General features: G+C 35.8%; 1 protein-coding gene across 3 annotated transcripts in view; it reads left to right on the plus strand.

Moving 5' to 3' along the window:
• FSTL5 (follistatin like 5) overlaps positions 1-14,481 on the plus strand; it is a 1,111,808-nt gene that overhangs the window by 297,483 nt on the left and 799,844 nt on the right. For all 3 annotated transcript variants that reach the window (XM_079921028.1, XM_079921031.1, XM_079921029.1), the window contains one exon: positions 5,644-5,715. The gene's annotated coding sequence lies outside the window, so the exon portion shown is untranslated. The remainder of the gene's footprint in view (positions 1-5,643; positions 5,716-14,481) is intronic.

The raw sequence follows: 14,481 nt of genomic DNA on the forward strand, positions 1-14,481 counted from the left end.
GTTTTAGTGAAATAATACCAGTTCCCCAATAATGCTGTTCAAATTTTAGCTACCATGGTCTGTTCACTGTGAAAAGTTGCATACAGCACAAACCTCAGGGTCAGCACTTCAGTTCACAGATCCCAATGTAAAGATCTTTTGTGCTAAGTCAGGATCAAGATGGTGGAGGAGGAAGAACTTGAGCTCTTCTCCCTTCAGGAACACACCAAAACTACATATACGCCAGTTCTGTTTGGGAATGACCTGAAGACTAGCAGAACTGTTCTTCTACAACCAAGGATATAAAGAAAAAAACATACTGACACTAGTAGGAGGGAAAGAGAAGTGATCTAGTCAGAACCCACACTGCCCCCATTCCCTGGGGGGCAACTCAGAGGAGGGGAGGGGTATTACAAGCTCGGGGATTCTCCCTAAGGAGTGAAGATTCAAGCCCCACACTGGGTATCCAGCCCTGGAGTCTGGCACCAGGAAGATGAGCCCCCTGGTTTGCAAACCAGTGGAGCTTACAGAAGGGCCATGGGAAACCAAGGCTTTTCTCTTTAAGGGTGCATGTGCAGACTTGCTCACTCCCAACCCCAGTGTGAAAGCAGCAGACTGAAAAGGGTCTGATGGTCTCGCCAGCCTGCCAAGACCACCTCAGTGCACTCTCCAGGCTGTACCAGGCTGTGGCTCCTGCCCTCTGCAATGTGGTGGCTGCCAGCACACCCTGGGAGAAACTGCAGCTAAAATCATGCTCCCTCTCTAGCCACCTCCTGGCTCCAGTCTACCCCTGGCAAGGCAGTGGTCCCCACACACTGTGGGAGAAGCTTGGGGTTGTGCTGGGCTCCAGTTCTCACCCCCACCCCCAACTCTGCTAAGGCAATGGCCTTCAGCACTTCCCCCCAAAAAAGGCCCCAGCCTGCACTTGCTTCAGATGCAACTCTCCCACCAAATCCACTGGGCACAAGCAGACAGTTCCTACACAAGGCTATGCCTTTAAGGTCAGGATAGGTAATTGTTTTGCCTAATTTCATAGAGACAAACAGAAATATTCAAACATAATTAGAAGACAAAGAATGTGTTCCAAACAAAAGAACAAGATAAAACCCAGGAAAAACAAACAAACAAACAAACAATTAATGAAACCAGACAAAGATACTACAAAAAAGAAAATTACTGATTAATATTCCTGATGAATATAAATGCAAAAATTCTCAACAAAATATTAGCAAACTGAATTCAACAGTGCATTAAATGGATTATATTCCCTAGTAAAGTAGAATTTATTCCAGGAATGCAAATATCAACAACAGAAAATCAATCAATGTGATACTCCACATTAACAAAATGAAGGATAAAAATCATATCATCTTAATAGATGCAGAAGAAACATTTGAGAGAATTCAACATGTATTCATAATATAATTTTTCAACAAAGTGACTATGGAGGGAACACACCTCAACATAATAAAGACCATTTATGACAAATTCACAGCTAACATTGTACTCAGCAGTGAAAAGCTGACAGATTTCCCCCCAAGATCAGGAAGAAGATAAGGATACCCACTCTTCCCATGTCTATATAACATCATATTGGAAATCCTAACCACAGCAATCAGACAGGAAAAATAAATAAAAGGCAGCTAAATTGGAAGGGAAGATGTAAAATTGTCACTATTTACAGATAACATAATACTATATATAGAAAATTTTAAAGCTGCCACAAAAAATTATTAAAACTAAAGAAATGAATTCAATAATGTTTCAGGATACAAAATTAATATACAGACATCTATTGCATTTCATTACTAAATGAACTATCACAAAGAGAAATCAAGAAAACAATCCCAATTACAATTGAGTGAAAAATAATAGAATACCTATAAAATAAATAAGCTACAAGAATACATTATACAACATAGGGAATATAGCCAAATATTTTATATTAACTGTAAATGGAGTATAACCTTTAAAAGTTGTGAATCATTATGTTGTACAATTGTACCTCAATCAAAAAAAAAAAAAAGGAAAGGCAACCTACTAAATAGGAGAACATATCTGTACACGATATACATGAGAAAAGGGAACACTTGTACACTGTTGGTGGGAATGTAAATTGGTTCAGCCACTATGGAAAGCAGTATGGAATCTCATCAAATGATTAAAAATAGAACTACCATACTATCCCTCAATTGTACACCTGGGTATTTATCTGAAGAAAAGGAAAACACTAATTTGAAAAGATATATGCCCCTCAATATTCATAGCAGTATTATTCTCAGTAATTAAGAAATGAAAGCAACCTAAGTGCCCATCAACATATGAATGGATAAAAAAGAAGAGATGTACACACACACACACACACACACACACACACACACACAGACACACACACACACACACCCCCTAGAATATTACTCAGTCATAAAAAAGAAGGAAATCTTGCTATCTTGCTATTTGGGACAACATGGATGATTTTTGAAGGTATTATTGTTAGTAAAATAAGTCAGACAGAGAAAGATAAATACTGCACATTTTCACTTATATGCAGAATCTAAAAACCAAAAAAAAATTAATAAATAAAACAAAACATACTCACTGATACAAGGAACAAACTGGTGGTTACCACATATGAGAAAGGTAGTCTATTTGTAGACTTTTTGATGCTAGTCATTCTGACTGCTATGAGTTTATACCTCATTATGGTTTTAATTTGCATTCCTCTAATAATTAACAAGGCTGAGCATCTTTTCATGTGCCTGTTGGCCATCTTGTATGTCTTCTTTGGAGATATGTTTCTTTAGATCTTCTGCCCAATTTTTTTAATTAGGTTGTTTGTTTTTTTATATTGATTTGTATGAGCTGTTTGTATAATTTGGAAATTAACCCCTTTTTGGTCACATTGTTCAAATTATTTTAGAAAATTCTGATTTTAAATATTTTACTCTGACCATTCATGATATTAAGCCAAGTGTATATAACAAAAATTGAGAACATTTAAAATAGCTCAGTATGAACTATTAAGCATATATTTTCCTCTTTCAAAATCTTATCAAACTGCTATTAAAGATAGCCAAGGTCATGAACTTTTACTAGTGAGAAGAAGAAGTACTCATCAATGTAAGAGCATTATGAATGAAGTTTGGTAATAGACATGACTGGGATTTTAGGGGAAGAAAAAAACAGTGCTGTGGGTGCAGTAGGCCTCTCACTGGGAAGAAGGCTGGAGGAGCAGAGCTGTGAGGGCAGCTTTCCTTGAGGACTGAGGAGACACTCCAATCATAGGGCTTGGAGCACAGATAGGAGTGGATAGTACAGCAGAAAGAGGATGGTTAGTTAAGAAGTCATTTATAGAAAAATTAGCCTGCTACTTGCTCTTCCTCTACTCTAAAAATGCCGTGCAGCAGATAATCAAGCACTGTTTCTGCATGTCCTATCTAAAACATGGAGCCGCTTATTAATTAATCAATTAATCAATTGATTAATTACAGTTTTTTTTTTTACAAGCAAACCAAACAGTGACAGCTTTTTACTTCAGTTGAATAATTAGAAATGGTTTCACTCCCATAACACCTCCAAGTGCCAACCAATCAACAATTTTATCAGAGTAACTGTGCTTTGACAGCTAACGTCGCCTTACTTAAGCTTTTGAAAGACCATCAATCTCTGACCTCCATGCTTCCAAAAATTCCTGCCTAAATGCAGAAGCTTGTTCATGGAGAGAATGTGCCTGGTCAGCATACTTCTCTTGGTAGTGGTTTCCTCAACATTTGACAGTATCATCTTTCCCATGGAAGAATGGGTGGTAACATACCTTATTATGGGATTCCTTTTCAACATTAATCATCCCCTAAAACCAAGAAGTTTTTTTTTTTCTTTTTTTTTTTTTTTGCGGTACGCGGGCCTCTCACTGTTGTGGCCTCTCTCGTTGTGGAGCACAGGCTCTGGACGCGCAGGGAGAGCGGCCATGGCTCACGGGCCTAGCCGCTCCGCGGCATGTGGGATCTTCCCGGACCGGGGCACGAACCCGTGTCCCCTGTATCAGCAGGAGGACTCTCAACCACTGCGCCACCAGTGAAGCCCGGAAAACACTTTTAAATTGGCATTTATACTTTTGAAGTTTGCCTTATCAGCTGCTTCAAATGATTTATATCATGTTTGTCTTTGCAATGATTAATTGAGCTCAACCGCACTGCTGGTATTTTCCATATTTAATGAGTAAGAGAGTAGACACTTCCTTAGCTTGTGCACTGCCAGCCTGAGAAGACACACTTTCTGTCCCAGGAATCAGTGTATAAAACCCAGACGGTTAAGGGATCATGTAACAACCAATATTTGAATGATATTTTTATACCGAGAGGAACTTCTCTATTCTCATTATCTCCATCTGTTATTCAAAAATTCAGCTCCGATTTTTAAAATTACATTATGTGTTCCTATAGTTGGAATTTCAAAACACTTTCAAAGAATTAAGAAAAAAAAAAGTTAGCATGCTGGTTAATCTGCCCCTGTGGAAGGCAGAAAATCTCTGGGCAAATACTCTTCTGTGGGAAACTCCTGTTACATCATCAGCTGCTTAAGACTAATACGCACACACGTACCATATATACATACATATAAGAAGAGCATACATGTATGTGTGCATATATGCTTGTATACATATACACTCCAATTCTAATTATATATATTTTAATTTTTAAAAACCCTAAAATTACAAAGATTAATTCTGATTCTGATTAATTTTTGTTTTATCACTGTCTGACGTATAGAAGGTTAGATGTTCAGCAAATGTTCTTTGAAGAAATCAAATTAGAGACCATCCTAATTTGGTCCTAATCCAAGTAATAGGATTCTATCATCCTATTACTTGGAAATTCCAAGTTTGGGTAAAAAGTTGACTTCAGAGGACAGGAGTCAGCAAAACGGACGTGGTAGTTGAAGAGATATGAATTCTGCACAGGTTTTCAGAGTCTTCTGAGGGCATTTCAAGTACTCAGCTACTGGTTCCTGAAGTACCTATTTCCCTTTCTGTTTCCTGCACATGACAGAAAAATTTTAAGTGTATGTACTTACAAGTTCTTCTTTTTGTATATTATATGAAGACAGCATACTCTTTTTTGCAACATCTTTTCGTTAAATAAATCTTATTCAAAACAACTCTATTCTGACTTCAATTAATATTTTATACTTCCTTCATCTGTTCTAATTAAAGACTTTGTTAAACTACTCAATAACACATTTACAGGCATTCTTAGAGTAACTTACCAAAATACCTAATTATATCTGTTATGTGCTGCTTCTTATTTGTTTCTTTTGCAAGGATTATCTTTATTTCCAAAATCTGTAGATACATTTATTAATGCTAGGGAATTTGAATAGCAAAACCTCATGTTATGTCATACTTAAACATGAACGCCAGAAAACACACAAGATGTGCAGAATATGACTATTATTTACTGATTAATGCTAACCTTATAAAGTCTTATCATTAATCATCATGAATTAAAAGTATGCTAGAATATGTCCATTAATTTAATTTATAGAGTTTTCTAAAACCTGTCACTCAAATCTTATTATTGTGATCTGAGGTACTAGGAGGAATTCACTAGGCTTTATGGTTTAAAACAATACTGAATTTTAAAATTCTTTTATCCTTTTTTGTAGATTTAGGAAGATTATTACAAACAATGAGGGATTTGCAATTTACTGGAGGAGGTCTCAACCAAGTGACACAAGGTAGGTTATTCTCTTGTGGTTTGAAGAAACAAAGCATATTTTATTCACGAGTCCTTTCTCCCTATGTGTTGACATTACAAGATAAGACTGACTGGTAGTATTGTAAAGTGTTCTGGTAAGCCCTTTCTCTTGAGTGTCTCCCTGAGAAACAGCGTATATAGTACCATGTTTTCTCAGCATGTTCTTTAAAATATAAGGCAAATATGTCTGAATTCAAAAGACATGTTAACTAGAATATCAATCAGTAGTTGTCCTGCCAAATATCTTGCTAGAATTCTCAGTGCTAAGATTTGTGCTTCAATGGGAATTAGAAGAAATAGGCCTATAGAGTATTACATTATTTATCCTATTATTATTCCTCAAGAGTTGCTTTAATGGTAACTGTTATATTCCTTTTTAATTCTCAGCCAGCTCTGTAATGATCTCAGTTCCTCATTTTTGTTAATGAAGGACAACAGGCAAGGGAAATGAATTTCCCCATAATCCCTCACTCTAGCCTCTGGTGAATTGACTTTTCCTGTATTCATGTAAATGTGTTATCTCATTTATCTAGAAATGTCAATGACTTGTAGAAAGGACTGCATCTGACTGTGACTTGGATAAACAGGAGCTAATAACTCAAAGTAAATGTCTTTCCCTTTGCCCTATGGATATAATTTATTAATATCAAATGACCTTTTTTGAGAATGTTAAAGTGGAGGAAAACAGACAGATGCTACATGGAATGTTTAAAAGCATAGATAAAATAAAGCTAATGACAGCAAAGACATTATTTTGATTTTAAAAGTAAAGTCAGGCAAAAATAATTAAATAAGATAAAATTTTTTTTAAAAAGGTAAAAAAATAAATAAAAATAAAGTCAGGGACCAGAGAGACGTGTGTTGTGTGTGTGTGTGTGTGTGTGTGTATAGTAGTATCTATAGAACTAAACATTTGTTGGGAAGGTACTATGTGCCCGGCACTATTCCTGTATAGAATATACTTATATTTTATCATTGCACTTTCAAAACCACCTCTTTAGGAATTGTGGTTATAAGAAGCAGATCCTTAATGATAATGTAAACTTAGTTGTGGAGGCAGTACGTGGGATGAGGAACTGTTAGTCCTTTGTAGGAATGGAGCACCTCAAATCTTTCCTATTGTCTCTCACAACCTAGGACACATTAACACAGAGGAGGAGGGTGCTTTCTGGAAACTTGATGACAACTGAGTGTAACTATGTTAGAGTGTGTTGCTTACTTCTTCTTGCCTTGATGATAATACAGCAGAAGGCAGAGAAGTTCTGGTTCCAGGTCAACAACTTCAGTGCTATTAGGAAAAATTACACAATTTTGTATCCCTGTTACTTGAATCATTTCTGCATTTAGCCTTAGGTGGCTGAAGGCCAAATAAACAAATTGCTCATGCAATTTGCAGAAATGAGGAGACAGTTCTCTATTGTCAGTTTTTCCACTAAATACTCCCCAAGGATGGGATTCAGCTACTACATTGACAAACGCCAATGGTACCCGTGATTTGAACTGAAATTAAGGCATAAACAAGAGTGGTTTTTTTTTTTTTTTTAAAGAAACGTTTATACGAGGACTATAGAAGAAAATCAGCACCATTAAGATAACCAATAGGGAGATCAGCTATATTCTAAAAGGAACACAGTTGTGGGTGATAATGTTTAAATAAAGGAAGTATATTTGTCCTTCTGCAGTCCTCAGGTCTAGCCATAAACATACAGCACTACCTAGATGCAAGCTAGAGATCACCTTACTGGATCACGTATACCTTATCATTCTTGGAGTTGTCCATGGAGAAATAAGATTATTGGTGTACAGTACATTTAGCACTAACAATTATCTTAAGTAACATCCACAGCTTATACAGGCTGATAGAGCTTGGTCCAAATACATGTCAGAGACAAAAATCAAACAGGTAAAGGCATTGATCTCACTCAGGCTATTGCAAAGGGAGGGTGCCCCAGATCTGAGATCATGGTGTCTCAGCAGGTGACTTCAGCTTAGGCTTCATGGGGAGAGTAGAGACATTACAGGTATTGTGGTTTAGAGCTGGAATTGCTTTTCAAAAAGAGGAAGTCCTGGCCAGTTAGCTTTACAGGAAATGTTCATCTCTGTGTCCAATTAGTTTCAAGAGAAAAAGTTCTAATCCCAGTTAATCATTCATCAAAGTACAGGGAGTTTGACAATCTGTGTCTGACCTTGACAGCAAGTTCAGGCAGAAGGGAAAAAGGTCTGTGTTTGGACTTATCATAGACAAACAAGGGTATCAAAGTTGGTCTTATGAAAGTCCTGAGAGAGAGTGGAGAGTGAGTCTTACCTACATCATATGGGGAAAGATGGTTGGTTCTTTGCAGTAAGCCATTTCCCAGAACACAAAATGGTTGTGGTGGAGGCGGGCAGAAAGCAAAAGGTTGGGTATATTTCTTAACTATCACTGTTTTGTAGTCAAGTTCAATATTATCAGTATTACTAAATTTAGGACTAGGAAATAGAGGCAAGAGTCATTTTTCCCAGATGATTCTGGAAGTTATATCTTTAGACTTGCAGTAGTATGTATCATGTCATTAGGTCAAGGGAATTAGAAACATAGGAGAGTGATCCTGTAACTGGGGAATCTATACCCCCAGGTAATTCCAAAATTTTACACTAGATCTCTCTCCCCATTTCCTCAAAGTGAAGATTCTTCCACTTTGAGGGTGGGGTTGCTATGTAACGTGGACCATTATGGCAGCTTTATGAGATCATTGAAGACTGCCATTCTTCTGATCCTCTACTGGGTATCATTGTTCATCTGTTCTGAAATCAAGGCCATTACCAGGAGAAAAATGAGGATGAACAACAGTAACACAGAGACATTCATTAAGGGAAAATGTCAAACTTATTGATCTGGGGAGCAGTCTGCCTGAAGGCGACATAATACGAGAAGATGTCCCCAAACTAAATTGACAAGCAGACTTCTAAGGTGTTGTGCTATCAGGTATCTCAAAGTAAAAAGGAATATTGTGACGAATTTAACGAACCGAGTTTGGAGGCCAATCTTCAAGTATCAGTCAGGAGTGGATTGTTGTAATGATACTGCATCTAAGCCCACTCCCATGGGGGGAATTCTCCCTCATTACCTTTGTAAAGTAAACAATGAATCACACCTGACAAGTGAAACTCGTCCAGCATATAGCAATACCGGACCAAACTTCAAACTCAAGAGGGGGCAGATATCTGTTCTGTTCATTGTGGAATACTCAGTACCTAGAACTGTGTCTAGAATATGGAAAGTGCTAAAATCATACTCATTGAATGAATGAATGAAGAATTGAATGAACAAGTGAGTGCCAAGAAACCAGTCCACCTCCAAAGAACTCAGTCCATAAACTGTTTCCACGGGCATTCTCTAGTTCTTTCACTCACCTAACAAGTCTTTACCCCATAAGATTCACAAAGTGAAATATATATCAATATATTTTGGAAACATCTCTCTTCCATTTCCACTTTCTAAATGTGATGACTTTGTAGTTGTCCTCTTTTTTCCTCCATCTCATTTAGCTTTTTTTTTGCTTTTGCTCTCATTTTATGATCACAGGAAGTCTTCCATGCTGCCAAAGATTCTCTTAACTCCATCTTTGTAGTTTAGTCTATTTCCACAGACTAAGCTTAGGCCAGCTTCCATTTTCTGGAGAAATATATTAAGCAATTATTGGTCGATGTGTTCAATCTACTAAGGCATTCACTGTGTAGACGTTTGTCTCTGGCACAGTCTGACCTATTAGTAATTAATACAGATTAAATTAGAGCTGTTGTTTCCATAATCAACATCAATTTCTACTATTTTTATTCTAAATACACATTAGTTGACAGTACACAGTAACAATTAACAATTAGAATAAACTAAAAGACTAGATGTAAACATTTACCAATATGTACTACTGGTACCAAAGTAGTTGGCTAATTTGAGTCACTAAATATGATGACTGATACAATATATAGACATAATTTCTATTGATTTCTCTTTATAAAATTTTGCATTCCTCTGTATAATTTGTAATAAAATATGTATCATAGTTAATTACCTTCACATTTCACTTTAACATAAGAAATTTTAGAAAACCAGTATCATGTCAAAAATGACTATATTTGTGCCATTTGGCACCTGAGAAGTGCAAAATAAACCGTTGTTAAAATACTTCTTCCTGGTTTTCAAACACAAGTTTATAAGGTCAGTATAGTTGCAAGAAAATATTTGTTAACAAAGTGAAAATTAATTATAAACAGGAGAATGGACTGTCCTTTGTGGATAATTTCCTATAGTATCCAACATTTATAAACGAGCCAACAAAGAAAATTGCTTATTAATTGTACATTACGAATTATCCTCTAGTCTTTGTTAATTTCTTTCTGACAGATTCAGCCACAATTCCCATTAGTTGGCAAAAAGTAAGTCAAAAATGAGATAATGTCGATTGGATTCTCATAAATTTCTTCACAATCAACACTTTCTTACCTACTTCAGTAGCTCTACCTCATCTTCTGCACTAAAAGGGAACAGTTGGAAAATAAATGTGCTGCATTGCACTGTATGTGCAGCTCATGCAGATATAAATTCTCTCTTATGAAAGAGATTTTTTTCTGTCATCTACACAGAAGGGGGTAAGTCATCAAAATATTGAACAGGATGATATACATAGATAATGAATACCAGGTGTTTTATGAGATTCATATTTTTCTTAAATTATCCAAGTGTCAATATATGGCCTATAAAAAACGCTTTTAGTAACATAGCTATTCCACTCAGCATGAAAATAACATACTAACCAATTATCTATAATGACTAGCCCACTGGGACAGAAAGATTTATAGGCAGGAGAAGCCAGCCTAACAAAAGAATAAATTTGAGCTGCCTGAGTTGGACTTGGTATAGCTTTTAGAGTCTTTATTCTAATCTTTGCAAGTGGAATATCTATCTATCTATCTATCATCTATCCATCCATGTATCATCTTGCTGTTATACAATTATATCTTGCTTTGTTCTTCCTGAGATACTCATTATCATCATTATTAAACACTTAGCAACTACTCAAAATGTGATAAGCAATGTACAGAATAAAAGAAATATAGAAGATAATGTATGAGAAAAAAAACCCAGCAACTGAGAGTAATTTGATACTATGAAATCTAAACATATATTAGGTGTCACCAGAGCAGTTGTTCTAAAAGAGAAGAGTTCTGCATGAGATGTTGAGTGAAGATTGACCATTGCTTTCTATTACTTAAGACAGTTGAGGCAGGGAATGTAATGGGAGTCCTGATGCTCTCCATTCCTTATCTTCAGAAAGTTTTGTGAAAGAGCTGTCTAATATTTTTCCAGTTGTTAATGTGAACTCTACATTTTCATGTTTAAGGGTTCTTATTAGTAATTTATAAATACCACAGGCCATAAATTATATTTTAATTTACCCAATAGAAAAAAAAGCCGTTAACAGTTGTTTAGAATAATGCAATTTAGTTAATGAACAATCTCTTCATTACTCATAGTCATTGTCAGCTTATCAAACTTCAGTAAGATTTAGGGGAAAATGCAATGCACTTTACACTAAAGTTATGTTGAAAATAAATTTGTTTTTATTAATGATTTATAAAAGAGTTATAAAATTAAATAAAAATCAAATTAAATACTTTATCTAAGGAGACTTTGAACTTAAAATATAAATATGCATAGTGAAGATACTTTTTAAGAAGTTTTGACATTATAATGAATGTATATTTTCCTTAAGATAAGTTTTTATCTAACTAGATAATATGGATAATAAAATATTTTTCTGGATAAAACAGCTGATATTCAAGAGCTTGAATATATTTGTGTATATTTCAAATACAGCTCACCCTAAAAAAAATAAACATCACTAAATAAGCATGGAAGTTATTAAAATCACCAATAGATGGCAGTAGGTATTTATATTTTAAGTTACTTTAAGGCATTTGGCCATCTGTTGCAATGCTGAGCTGAAATCAATGTTGATTTTAAATAGTTGTATTTAACTTTAATCAGCAACATTTATCAAAGTTAAAGGTAAATATATATGCATATATATATTTGTATATATACACACATGCATATACATAAACATACATCTATTTTCATATTTATATGTTGTATTAGATATCTGTTGTGTAACAAAACACCTGAAAACTTAGGGACAAATGTGTGTTATTTCACACACTCTCTGAGGGTCAGGACTCCCAACATGCCTTAATGGGTGCTTCCGACTCAGTGTCTCTCGTGAGTTGCGCTCAAGTTGTCTGTGTGACCACAGTCTCGTGAAAGTTCCAGACAATCTACTTCACACTCATTCAGAAGCTGAGTGCAAGGGGCTTTGATTCCTTGCTGTGTGGGCCTCTCCATAGCGCTGCTCACCTGACGGGGATGCTGGCCTCCCCAGAGTGAGTGAGGAAAGGAAGAGAGAGAATGAGAGCACAAGCAAACAAGGAGTCCACAAGAGAATTCCCTACGGTCCTTATAACCTGACCTCAAAGTGACCTACTAATTCTATTAGTCTCCTGGTCACATGGACCTATCCTGGTGTAATTTGGGAGAGGGCTACACCATGGTGGTAAGAATACCAGTAGGAACAGAGAGATGCATCTTGGAGGTGGGGTTTGTATTTATATATATTCTCTTCATACTTATTATTTTATTCTTATGCCAAGTGCAATATTTCTACTTCTGTAATTGCAAATACTCTTTTTCTATATTTCTACTCCATATTTTTCCCATCCTTCCTTCCTTCCTTCCTTCCTTCCTTCCTTCTTTCCTTCCTATACCTGGCACAACCAAACAAAAGTGAAATGCTTGTGTACACATAAATATGTTAATTTTTAAAATTTCTTGATTGGGATATTATTAAAACTTTGGGAAATAAAATGTCAGAGAAAACTGTGTTTATGATTCACTGACAAAATAAAGTCTTCTCATCACAGAGGGCAATATCTATAGTAAGAGCCCCTCTGGATTTCTGATTTACCTTTAGTCAATCCATGACAACTTTCATTTGCCAGAGAAACATCTCTTTAGAATCAAAATATACTTGTTTATTAGAGAAAAACAGTTGTTCCTGATAAAGTGAGCACATTAAGGTAAGGAGTGTAGGAGCAGAGATATACAATTTTTAAAGTGTCCATTCCATAGAGAACCACTTTAACAATGTTTTGAAACAAAACTTTAATGGATAGTGGTCAGATAGTGGTACTAAATAGACCAAGTGTGGAAAGGAGAAGAAGAAAGTCCTTAATTTTTAAGAAAAAAAGAATTGAATTTAAAAGTGCTTTCTTGGTTTCAGGTCATCTCCCTTGGGATTCAATAGAGAAAACCAAACCCCTCTAGATAACTTTAAACAGAAAACATATTTAACTCTTGAAATTTGGTGCTCACAAATTCATTGCAAGTTGTTAGGGAGAGTTTTAACATTTTTATTTGTTTTTTTTTAAGCTTTGGAAAAGGTAGACTGTTAATAACTGTTTTTATCACCAGGTTAAGTCATGCAGTTACAAAGTAGTTAGAAATTTCTGAAAGGATATTATGGTTAAAAAAAAAAAAAAGCTCATTCTTACATAAATAATATCTAGTACTTCATTGGGACAGTACTGTTCAAAAGGCCCTGGCCAGACAACAGCCAAACAGAACACAACTCCAGGTTGTTTCCAGACCATGAGGAAGGAAGCCATGTGCAGAAGACAAGGCCTCTAAATAAGGACACAAAGTCAGAGTGAGTCGGGGCCATTGGCAATGCTCAGAGCCACCAGCCAAACTCCAAAGAGGGAGCCCAAGAGTTTTTTATTTTTCTGGGACACTCTACTTGAATTAATGTTCAATTAGTCAACACAATAGATCTTCAAAAGAGAACAATTAATTAACATGATAAAGAGTTTACTGCATTCTTTGGACTATATGTCATAATTTTGGTTAGTAAATTCTGACAGTCTTAACGAAAATAGTGTCCATCATTAGTAGGTACTAAGATAACTTAATTCTCTACCGGGCTTTCTATTTTTGCTGGATGACAATATGAGATGGACAAGCTATAAATGATACTGTTTTATGTTATAAAAATACTAGCTTTTTTCATTTATTATGTTTCCAGGCATTCACTGCTTTAGTCAAGTTTAGGCTTGTTAAGTGATTAAAGACAATTTTATTACAGCAGCATGTACCTATTTTATTCTAAAATAATAAAATGCATAAAGAGAAACATATTTTTTTTGTTTGTAACCTGTAAAATCGAGTTATTTTGCTGATGTAAAATACCAGTAACTCACTTGAGAACCACGCCATCTTCTGAAAATGCCATATATGTCAGGGAGAGTTTTAGTCCCCCTTCCAGGTCCTCCTTGGTAGAACTCCCAGAACTTTTAAAACTGACCAGTGGAGGAGCTTCTACCTGAGACACAACTAAGAAGGTATCAGAAAGCATCACAGAAACTTTGAGTTTAAAAATTCACTGAATTTGTGATTTACCAATATGAATGATGGAATTACTGCAGCTGTCAACACAACAGCCTCTAAACACCGGTGGAGCCAGAGATTGGACTTCAGTGATACTGTAGAAAATTCCCATATCCATACAGTATTGCAAACAAAATGTATCCGAAAATAAATGAAAGAGGACTTCTGCTTTATTCCCACATTTTACATCTCAAGTAAGGGCATACAAACAGCAGTTCCTAATACACATCAAGAACCCTACCTATAGGATTTCCCTGGTGGCGCAGT

The sequence above is a fragment of the Stenella coeruleoalba genome (assembly GCF_951394435.1).
Source record: "Stenella coeruleoalba genome assembly, chromosome: 4".
Lineage (NCBI taxonomy): Eukaryota > Metazoa > Chordata > Mammalia > Artiodactyla > Delphinidae > Stenella > Stenella coeruleoalba.